This window comes from Chaetura pelagica, unplaced genomic scaffold (genome assembly GCF_000747805.2).
Source record: "Chaetura pelagica isolate M959 unplaced genomic scaffold, ChaPel_1.0 scaffold159, whole genome shotgun sequence".
NCBI classification, from domain to species: Eukaryota; Metazoa; Chordata; class Aves; order Apodiformes; family Apodidae; genus Chaetura; species Chaetura pelagica.
The window spans coordinates 5,518,312-5,530,206 of NW_009954555.1; the positions used below are offsets into that span (position 1 = coordinate 5,518,312).

At 47.9% G+C, this 11,895-nt stretch overlaps 1 protein-coding gene across 1 annotated transcript in view; it reads right to left on the reverse strand.

The window, feature by feature from the left end:
* LOC104395585 (chromosome unknown open reading frame, human C1orf174) overlaps positions 1 to 11,895 on the reverse strand; it is a 112,100-nt gene that overhangs the window by 1,726 nt on the left and 98,479 nt on the right. The window lies entirely within an intron of this gene.

Sequence of the window (11,895 nt, forward strand, 5' to 3'; positions counted from 1 at the left end):
CCTCTTCCTCGGGCCCTGTGGGGGGAGAGAAACACAACAACAAACCAACCCCCCTCCCCCCTAAAAACACCACCCAAAATAAACCCAACAAAAAACCCCCCACAAAACCCCAAGCCTGACACAGGTTATAGCGGTTTCAGACCTGTTAAGAAATGAAACGTGGTGTTGTTTTTTGCATCCTAGTGTTAGAAGCAGAGTGTTGGGTTTAGTGTTGTTGGGTTTAGTGTTGTTTGGTTTAGTGTTGGGTTTGTGTCGTAGTATTAGAAGCATATTGTTGAGGTTTGTTGTTTTTTTTAATATATATACCCTAGTGTTAGGAATATAATAGTTTGTTTAAGAGAAAAGATATCTAACACCTGGGGTGGTTTACGGTCCAAGAAACTGAGGGACTTAATTGGGCTCCACCTGGGGATCCAAACATGGAGAAGGATTTATGGCCCAAAAACAAAGCCACTTCTGTCTTGCTGTCAGGGCAGGATGACACCAGCAGATTTGTTAATTGGGAAGACAGCCCAGGGGGCAAGAGAGGTCAAAATTTTACCTTTAAAGGTAAAAAGTAAACTGCTAGAATGGAATGTGTAAACAGGGGTGGGGAACTTACAGGATAATTCGAAGTGTCAGAGGGCCTGGGAATCCTGGAGTGCCCAGCCAGTGGGGAAACAGGGGAGGGAAATTTGCGTCAGGAATAGGGAATATAAACAGTTATTCACCTGACTATGGGTGTGCCTGCTTGTTTAGGTCACCCATTCTTGCAAGAATGTAATTAAACTGTGCCTCCTTGAAGGATCTGTGTGGCCTGTTAATTGGCATGACAAATGTTTCTCACAACAACAAACCAAAACCCCCCCAAAAAACACCCCCCAAAACCCAACAAAAACCCCCACAAAACCCCAAGCCTGACACAGGTTATAGCGGTTTCAGACCTTCCGCTCCCTTTGTGTCACAAGATGCATAGTCAGGGAGTTACTGTTCAGAGAGGCCTCTCGCCTTGTTTCCACAGCCCTCAGGGAGCAAATTATGTCAGTAACTCAAACTCTTCTTTAAACTTCAAGGGCTCTGAAGGTGGCAGATGAATTTCTGTGAGATTTAAGTATGTAATTACCTCCGCTCGCTGTGCTGGGCGAGGAGCGGTGCGTGCGGTGCCCTGAGGTGCAGGAGGGACCCAGGGGCTCCATCCATCACCTCAAACTACAGCTCTTTTTTCTGCTAATTCTGTGCTTTCCGGACACAGCGGGGATTTTTATAATTCTGTCCATCTGAAAGCACAGGATCTTGTTTCTTTACAGCAGGTTTTTACTTCTTGCTCATTGCAGAGCTGCACCACAAAGTCTCAGTGTTTTGAGGGTATTGCCAGTTCTCCTCAATCCAGCTTTGCTGATAAAATGCTTTTCTGTTTATCCTGGCCTTAAAAACATGAGCAACCATTTAAATTGCAGAAATAAGTGGCAAGAGTGCACCTGTGGGAATATCCAAGAACAGTATTTTTTTCTCAGAAGCATCCAGTCCCCCTGTTAAGCTGCAGAGGTTTGGGGACACGCCTGGTGTGTTGCACTGCAATTTCTCTCGGTGCTCAGGGGTCCTTCTGTGCTTTGTTCTCTGGCTGAGATAATTCATATTCTCCTCCAAAAGCTTCTCGCTCTCTCACAGTGTTGTTGCTTGCAGCCACGGAATACAGATGATTGTTTTTATTAGGCAGTGAAAACTTTAACTGTCTCATAAACAGAAGAGGACTGGAACTGGCTGAAGAACATTTCTGCAGCTGGAAAGCTTGGTTGCAGTTTCAATTCTCCCCCTACCCCCAACTGAAAACAGTTTGAAAAAAAACAACAACTTTTAAAATTTTAATAAATACTTTTCACTGCACTGCTGGTTTGTAAAATGAACGTGTATATTCGAGTGATGAGGACAGAGGAGTGAGCCCTAAAACGCCTCGTGCGCTTGAGTGGCCCAGCACAGACATGGGCTCTGTGGCAGCACCTGGGGGTGCAGAGACACAACCATGAACACTTAAGACATCCTGGGGTGGCCTCAGACACTTCCAAGGCACAAAGCACTTTGTGCAGGTGAAGCCAGAACACCAGGGGCTCCCCCACAGAGATCTGGTATCACTGCTGCCACATTCTGCCCTGGAACCGCGTGTCTTTGCAGGGAAATGGTGGCAATTTCACAACTGCAGATGTCGTTACGTTTTCTGAAGCATGGTTGGATCCCTCTCTGAGGAAACAGCTGTCGTGTAGTGCAGAGAGGCAAGAGAGAACACAGATCCCCCCCAAGATCAGTCCATGTCTCAGCATCAGGCAGCATCTCCTGAGTGACTTGAAAGGCTGCCAGGCAGCCCTCAAAGAGACCAAGAGCTGCACAAACTGTTTACATTAAATGCACATTTCCACATAAAAGAGTGCTTATTTTCAACAATATTAAAAAGTGGGTTTTATTAGAATCTGTTGTCTAAGCAGACAGGCAAGAAAAGATGTTGTGAGCCCCCTGGTTTTTATGGCAGCTGCTGGCGGGTATAAAGCAGCAGCTGATGAGCTTATTGAGCAGGAAGGGAGGCTGAGGCTGTGAAATGCGATGTGTAAATTAGCTTCTTGCAGCACTTGTCTCTGTGCCTGTCACTTGCACCAGTGTCCCTGTCTGTTAAAATCCTCCCAGTTCATTTGGCTAAACATTAGCGACATGCTAAGGACAGCAGCCAAAAAATAGTGTTGCCTGTAAACATACTGGCTGTTAACTGTTAAAGGAGAGGTCTGTCAGACTAAACAGGTGTCCAGAAGGAGCAATAGCTGGTCTTTTCCTGCTATAGAAATGTTGATTTTGGTTAAGGTGGCTGATTATTTTTCATTAGCAGCACCTGGGGAGAAAGCAGGAGGATCCTGCCTGGCTCAGGGACCTTGCTGCCTGCCATGGCATCCTCCCCCCTCCTCCCAGAGCCAGCACCAACAGAGTCAGTCACTCATTTAAAATCTGAAGATAGAACTTTTGAGCTGCTGTTCTCTCCTATCAAACAATGCTGTGATGCCAGCTCAGGTAATAACAGTGAATACTGAACTGCTGATTTTGGGCTCCTGGAGGCACTGTTTCCTGGAAGAATTTCTGATGAGCTGATGTGCCAGCTGGAACCAAAGCATCCAAGGGGGTCTGTAACCCTCTGGTGCAGCTCTCCTGAACACTGCTCTCTGGGGTGCCTTTGCACCACTCTGAGTAAGGCCTGAGCCTTAACACCAGGAACTAGAGAGCCCTCACATAGAAATAATAGGGAATTTCTGATAGATGCATAGTGAAACTTTATGATCGCCATGTGAGAAATCACTTTTTGAGTCTTATTTTAGTTCTCTGTCTGGTACCTTATCAAGAACCAGATGTGGAAAGCCAGAATCTGAATAAATCAATTAACACAACTGAGTGGAGTACATAGGCTTTGCAAGAAAGAGCAGCGAAGAGAGAAACTATGAGATTCATTAATGAGAACCGAAAGGGACATCTGAGGATCAGAGGGTACAGTGAACCATCCCCAGCTGAGCGGCTGTGATATCTGCCTGGCTGCAGAGCTTGTCACACTGACCTCCCTGTGGTGGGGACAGCTGGAGATGCCAGCCCCTGCCCCAGCCATTGGATTCTCTCTGCCACTTCACAACCATCTCTAGCACTTACACAGCAAACCTGCAAGCACCAGCCAAGGAATTCAGGGCACCTCATTTGCCCCAGGTTTCCTGCTCTTCCAAAGATCTGAGCTGCTTTGAGTAGTGTTGATTATTTTAAAGGATTTCACCAAATGCCAGTAAACCTGTCTCAGCACAAAGCATCCCACTGAAACCAAATCATTACCTTTGCTCCCAGAATCTGATTACACGGGCTGTGGCAACTCAGCCTTCCCATGAAAAAGCAACAGCTTACAGAAGCCTTTTCCTGACTTAATTTCATAGTTGCTTTAACTGCAGTTACGCAAACAAGAATTCTCTTCCCACCACCTTCTTATTTTTCATATTCTTTTGCTCCAGGGATTATGTTTTAATTTACATCCAACTGAACAGTCTCTTTAACTTCGCTCCCCGTCCAGCTGCACCCAGGAGCAAAGCTGGGCACAGCACAGGGCAGCAGGAGCCTGGTTTAACCCAGTTTAGCTTAACCCAGCTCGGTTTAACCCACCCACCAGACACTGGGGGTCAGTGTTAGACAGGCGATGCAGGGCCCAGATTTTCGACCCGTGACAGGTAACAATTTAGTAAGTGTTGTACATTATTTAACATTGTTTCCTTGGGGAGATTAAAAATGCTCTGAGTAAATGCAACTCTCTTCCATGCACACCAGACAATGATAGAAGAGGCTGTTCTACACCAGACTCATGAAAAATAAAACCACAATGTTGATTTCAGCAGCTTAAATTACTTGAGCCAGTGTAATGGGATAAATATTTGATGGTGAAGTTTATTAAATTTCCACCACTATTATGTTGCTGCTAAAAATATAAAGGAATCTTTAAAGCCTGCATGGTGGTCTCCAAAGGGAGGTGGTTGGAAACCCATCTAAAAAGCCCATCTGTGGAGATTGCTTTCGAGTTGGGAAAATTATTTTCTTCCTTGTACTGTCTGCAGGGAACAGCAGATTCTTTCTGCTCCCTTTAGTCAGTCCCTATGAGCAATACAAAAGAGCAAGGGCCGAGTCTGCAACTGTTGGGAGGGCAGTGATGCCAATCCCTGGACAAGTTACCCCACCAAAGGATTTGTGCTGCCTCACAACTGCTCCCAAGCACGGGATAATCCTCAGGAGCAGGGCAGGGAAGCAGGGGAGCATCCTGCAGGAGGGAGGCTGCTCTCAGGTGTTTATAATTTTTAAGTCTTCAGACCTCTCTGCACATGCAGGCTCCCAGGAGGTCTCCTGTGTCTCCTCTCCCAGCTCCTTCACCTTGTAGACCTCTCCTTGGGCTTTGGAACAGAGCAGAAACTCCAGCAGTGTGGGACAGTGCAGGACAGGGAGCCACAGCAGACCCAAGGAACAAACACCATGAGCAACACAGAGAGAATTCCCAAGAGGGAGTGAAAATAGAAGATTGCCAGGATACCTTAAATTCTGATTTTCCAAAATTTTACCCAATCTTACTGCATGAGGACATGCCTTCAAATCCAGCTTGAGACTTACCTTCTAGCAGAGCTGTGGCCCACATGGCAGGCAAAGCCCCCCCAAAAGCGTTGCTCTGTGAATCAGCAGCACATCTCATGTCAGAGCACAGTGGCAAGTTTTGCAATCCTGAGTCTATAAATATTTCTATTTGCCTTTGAAATGAGTGCTACGCACTGGCACTCTCCCTCGCTGTCGTATAATTAACTCTTGCTCATTTTCTGTCACTTCACTTGTGATTATTCAATGCATGAAGTTTCTAAAGCCTCAGCAATTGAATTATTGACTCCTAAGAGTCACTAGTTGTTGGGCAGACCAATGATATCTCCCAGGACAGAACTGGCCTGAGCAGAGGTGCAGTCCCCACTGGTGATCACCAATCTGAGATGGAGAGGGTGGCTGGGCCAGGTGGCACCTTCTTACAAGAGCAAAAAAACATCAGCATTTTCCTCAAGAAGCATCTCTGCATGTTTTTCCCTGGAATCTCACAGGCATAGGAGTTTAAGCCACTCCAGGAGTATTATCACAGCTCAGTAACTCCCCCAATTAAAAAAAGGATAATTACAGTAGAAACAGCCTAGAGCAGGACCACGGAACAGGCCCCTGAGGCCAGTCTCTCATCCAGCCTCACAAACTCCCTCCAGAAATGGAGCAGCCTTCCTGTATGTGAAACGCACTTGGATTTACTTTTACCTTCCATTACTGGTGCCAGAGGTTACATGTACAGAGCTGTTACTGTGCCTCAGAGAAGACCTTCTACCAGCAGGCAGACAGCATCTATCTCAACAGAACAGGGAAAAACAATCAGTGGAGACATGTTCTGTTCATGCAACAACAAGCAATATTGTACCATTGGCAGGATTCATGCTAAGACAACTGCTCCAGTGTCCTGGAGTGCCACGTGTTTGCACATTCACTCCAACTGGGGACCCGAGTGCAACAGGAGCGATTCCGTTATCAGCCCTGCGAGGCTCCAGTAATGAAGCCAGACCTTCATTACAATCTGTTTAAGTGTTTTCTGCATGCACGTGTGCCTCCATCAAGAAGTCACTGGTGGATCTGCTGTGTACTGATGCTTTTGGAGCAGGTTTTCCAGAAGCAGCTCTGTTACACAATGTCACAGCTCTAAACTCACCTCCCACCTCTTGGCAGGGTCGCTGTGCCCCTTGCCATCCACACTGCTTGTGTAAAGAAAATGTGTGGCTGTCCAGACTCTGTCCTGGCGTGCAATAGCTGCATTTCAGACAGAGACAATCACATCAGGGGACAAAAATTTCAGCTGAGAATGCCCTCAGAAGCAGCGAGTTCCCAGGGCCCTCTTCTGTGGGCACTGATGGTGCTTAATACTTGAACAGAGTCACAATTAAATCTAGGAAGAAGGCTTGGAGTTTAGAAGAGGGCTAGTAACACAAACATTGCCACATCTTTCTGTCCCTCCCCTTGTCTCCGGGGGCAGGCAGGGCAGGTGAGTGACAGTGCAGACTGCTTTTTACCCAGGGCACAGGCTGAGGGCTGGATTGAGCAGAGCTCTCCCCAGAAGGGGTGTCTTCAGCCTGGTGCTCATCTCTGGGGAGCCCAGCAGGATGCAGAGCCTGGCACACAGCAGAGATGCAGCAGCCTGAGGGGTGGCTGCCATCATTCCAGTCCTCTCAGGTTCTCTAGGAAAAGTTTGGGCACTGGTTTCTTCTTATCATGTGTCATGGGTCATCATCTTCACTAAATAACCCTTGCTGGTCATTCTTTCAACTAAAAATATCTGTTCCTAGGATATCCATCTGGTGGCCAGAAGCTGTGGCTGGCACACTGGGGATGTTATTTTGACACTTTGATTTTATGTGATGATTCATGAATAGAAAGCCACCAATGAATAGAATAATAAATCTATTCCTTGCTGTCAGTTCAACTAGAAAGCAAAGCCAGCAGCTCTCCGTCTCTTTAGGAAATCTGAGATTATTTGGACAAAGGTTTCCCCACAGGTAACACACTCGCAGGAACAAATAAGTAGGGTTCACAGTATGAACAAATGTCCTACAGCCAGAGTGATCAAAAGCAAGCCCTGAAACAGTGTGTAAACCAGGCTAGGTAGGAGAGATTTCACATGGATCAGAACGTACAAGAAATTTATTCAGATAGTAGGTTCTGAGAGAATTTAAACAAGCATTAGCTCTGTCATTTCCAGAGAAGACTAGTGCAGGCAGACAAACCACTGTCTGCAGACAATAGCTGTATTTGAGGAGAAGCTACTACAGCACACGTGGTGGTTCTGCCTTCCTGGTTAACAGGAGAGGAAACCAGGTTCCCAGGCAGTGCCTGAGAAGGCAGCTGGTAACTCACCCATCCTGCTGCTGTCAGGCTCCACACGCATCCGTGCACTCGCCTGGGGTGTCATTGCTTCATGTCCTGCAGAAAAACAGCCACAATGTCACCAAGGACTTCTGCTCTCATGCTTAACTGGGTGCATCTGGATGTCAGAAGTGTTTCAGGGTAGATTTTAGGGTTAAAAGCAGTGCTGCTCCCCCAGCTCTGACTGGTAGCAGACACTTCACTGGCATCACAGCCAGCAGAGCTGCCCAGGGTGGGCACCTGGCCCCTCGCCACCCAGCACCCATGGCAGGGTGATCCTCCCACTAATGGGCTTCTGACTGCAAGAGAAAGAAAGACAGTGCCCCTCCTTGCTCAGCACACAGCTGAGAACCAGCTCTGAGTTTCCCTCAGAGGCAGGCTGCTCTGGCCAAGAAACCCAAAGGCACATCAGTAGCTGCTCCAGCCCCTGGATCTCGCTGTTCTCCCGGGACCTGCTGCCTGACATTTCCACTGCATTGTCAAGATCAAGCTCCCTGCCCTCAATGTGCAGCTTCCCCAGCACTTGACCCGTGGCAATGCTCTGCATTAGCAGCTACAGATTCCTTCCTGCTTGGTGCTTTCAGTCACGCTCCTTTGTGGGTAACATGTGAATTCCTCAATTTTGTCTCTATGCTCAGCAGCCAGGGAAGGAAAAAAACCCTTAAGAAGTGCCTAGGTTGCATCTTTGGGAAACAGAAATGTACAGGTGTGCACTTCCATAAATATTTCAGAAAGGGCTTTATTAGATTCTACTAACATGGCAACTGCTGCATTACAGATGCTGAAGACTTTGGAAAGAAGCCAACAACCCGTTTCCCAAATAATATTTCCATTGCCATTGCACTGTGCTGAGCAGGGATCCTTTACCTCAAAACAGAGATAGCTGGTTGGGAAGATGAGAGGGGCCACCACAGTCAAGTTGAAGCAATTCTTTCTTCCACAGCTTAATCCTCCTCCCTCCCCTTGATATGCAGTTTATTTAATTGCAGAGACAAGATGCATTTCTTTCTTGAGGGATTGTGGGAGAGTATTTGTAATCCAAGGGCTGTAATTGAACTCAGTAATAATTATTATACTTCTCTTCATTAATATGTCTTAAAGCTCATTACAAACTGTTTTTGAGCTGGCATCTTTGCCAAATCCCTAGGGGGTTAGAGATAACTTTTTATTCCACTACAGCAGCAACTTTAAGGAGCACTCCTACAGTTGCAGGGTAGCAGCAACAGCCAAAGCCATTAGCTTGGTGTTGAGACCAGGGAAGCCTGGTCCTGAGCTCTGTGAGGAATTTCCCAAAGTGATCCAGCTGGCCAGGGCCTGGCCAGGGATGGGGACCTACAGACTTGCTGCCACCCAGCCTGTAGCACCTTCCCTGCCACCCACTTCATCTGAACTGGGGTTGTTCAGAGCAGGGACCTCTCTTACATACCCAACCCACAGGCTGAAAACACTATTCCAAGCTAAGCAGTGAATAATAGCACAAGATTTCTTGCTTGAATTTACCTGCCCATAGAAGAGGAATCCTTGTGGGGCCGTGAGGCATTTCTGAGATTTTCTGGCTGGCTGAAGTGACTTGAGAAGCACAACCCATGGCTGGGATGCAGCTGTGCCCCCCAACAGCAGCTCACTGCCTGCAGAGACCAGGGACAGGCCTTTGTCACTCGGTGCCCCAAGGAGTGGATCTAAAAGTAGATGTTTTTCAGTACAAGAGTGTCTATTCCAGATCACAAGTCTGTGATTAAAGAGAAAACTTCAAAGTCCTTTTACTTAGACAAGAGATACAAGAGACACGGTGCATTAGGATACCTTCCAAATTCACACATCCCATTAAGGCTGAAGTGAGGTCCCCACGCAAATCCCAGTGTGCCGAGGTGAAAACATTCCCCAGATTTAAGATAATTTTAAGCTCCTGTGATGCAGGGATGCTGCTCTTTCAAGATTTAAGTGCACATTGTGAAACACCCACGTTATCTAACATTCCTTATCCTGTTTGTGCCACCACCTTCGCCCAGTCCCCAGCACACTGGGGAGAACCATTTTCTGGCTAAAGCAACAGCTCCAGGTGTGTTATTGCACTGAGAGGGGAATATAAATGTACAGCTCTCCTGAAATCACAGCACTCCTATTAGAGCAGCCAGTGGCTCTGTGCTAAATTTGCCCAGACAGTGGCAGAGCCAGACAATGACAGCCTGTTGAGATCCTCCAGAACATGCCAGGTGCCTCTGAGTTTGCTTTTGAATGAAATTAAGTCCTCTCTCACCAGCTTTGCAGCTCATAGCAGCTTCAAGAGGGGAAAAAAAAATACTAAAAAGGAGCAGAGCAAGTGACAGCAGCCACAGTAGCCTTTCTTTGAAGTGATTCTTCCAGGTACCTGTGCACTTGCTCCCTAGATTTGCAAGTGTTTGTCAAATAAATTCAATTAAATTTCTCAGGCAGCTTTTCATTAGAAGCTTCTCCTGTTGAGCTCACATGTGACATTGTAAGTTCCTGCTCCCCAGAGAGCCACTGTAACCAGTAGGAACTGCTGAGTCCCAGGAAGGCTTCTGGCCACAGCCCAGGGGACATCCCAACCACCTTTGGTCTGCAGAGCTGTTACTACTGGCCACACGGGCCAGGAAAGCTCTGAACTGGAACATCATCTCCAGGTGGACTTTGCAGGGACAGAGCAAAGCAGATGAGAACATGCTTAAAATGATCAAGTTAGGAGGCTTGAGTGGCCTGCACAGATGCCTGGGAAATAATTTCCATATCCTCTTTTGGAGCAGAGCAAAGCAGAAGTCATATCAATAGGCATCCTGGCTGCAAGGGGACTATTCCCTCCTCTCTGTCACTGAGACCTGTGGCTGCATAATCCTGAGCTTTAAGGAGAGGCTCAAATCACACCAAGGACATCAGAAGCCCCATCAGCAGTTAGCTTGGCTGAAGACAACGGTGCTCAAAGCAACAACTTGGAAATAATTTTTGCCTGCTTAAAGCTGCCTCTCTGCTGTGAGCAGTGGAAGTAGCATGAATCTGAATGAGAGCCAGACATCTGGATTCAGACAGGCACAGCAGCCCTGGGCTGCTGCCTCTCATTTCTGTCTGAGGGGCTTCAGAGGAGCACAACCCACACACCTTCACTCCTGCTGGAGCCTCCTCTTCTGTAGGTGGGACAGTGGCAAGTGCTCACCTGAGGGACACGTACCCTCCATCACCTCCCTTCTCCCAGTCCTGATGGGAAAGAGGATCAAACCCATCTCAAAATGGCTGCACTCACCACATGTTTTCCCATCTTCCTTCCAAGCCATTTACTTAAAACATTTCTGCCTCCCAGTTTCTCATCTCCTTCCAAAACATCACATATCTCTTAAACTGACTTGAATGTAAACGATGCAAATGCAGGAAGAAGGTAATTAGTCTCTGGAGGATACAATTGGGATTTAAGCAATAAAATCATTTTAGATGGGTACAATTTCACCTAACTGAGAAAGGAAGGCATCTCTAAAGAGCAGGCTGGCTTGGGGAGGGGTGGCAGCCCAGCTATCGCTGCTACAAGCTGCCACCCTCCTCTTTCAAGAGCTGCCTTGGATTTAAACTGCCTTAAGGGCTGCGTTGCCCCCAGCAAGGCAGGAAGGTGAGCTCAGGCTGCAGCTCAGCAGCTCCTGGGGACACACGCTGTTCCCATCTCCATCTGCTCAGCCCCACACAAACACCACCCCTTGGGAGCACCCGAATGCTCAGCTCCCCCACCCTGGCATTAACCCCCCTCGGGCTCTGCCCTCCTGCAGCACCCGGCTGCCAAAAACCTGTTCCTGCTCTTGGCCACGTCTTGCCTTGGAGTCCTGGAAGTGTTTTCCTGCCCCGGACCAGGAGCTGCAGCTGGGATGCACTGGCTGGGCTCGTGTGCTCCAAATCACCCTAATGGCACTTCAGAAATGCAAATAAAAGTGAGATTATGATATTTTACGTAAATAAGCAATGTGGCAATCCCAGCCTGGCTTGGCCTGCCAGGGAAACTCACTGGAGAGATATTAACATAGAAATATGTGAGCATGTTTGCATGGAACATTTATTGTGTAACTCTGGGCTCCAATAAAGGCTCGTATAAATTATTCATTTTGGAACAGAGATGAAATGCCAAAACCCCACCCACCAAGGGGCTGCTTTTCTTACTAGCAAAGACCCAGCCTCAGTTAGCAGCTAAGCTAATAAGACAGTGTGCAAGGTGAATTGTGAGGGGGAAAGGAGCAGTTCCCCCCATGCCACACGCCCGGGGCTGGGGCAGCTGCTGCTCATCCCTGCCCGGGCTGCCCCTGCCCAGGGCTCCGGGCAGAGCGGGAGCCCCTGCTGTGCTGGGGGCAGGGGCTGCTGCAGGAACCACAGCTCAGCAAGCTCGGGGCTCTGAGCAGCCTGTGAGCTCGGCTGGGGGGACCCCTGGGACACAGACCCCCCCCCCGCAGC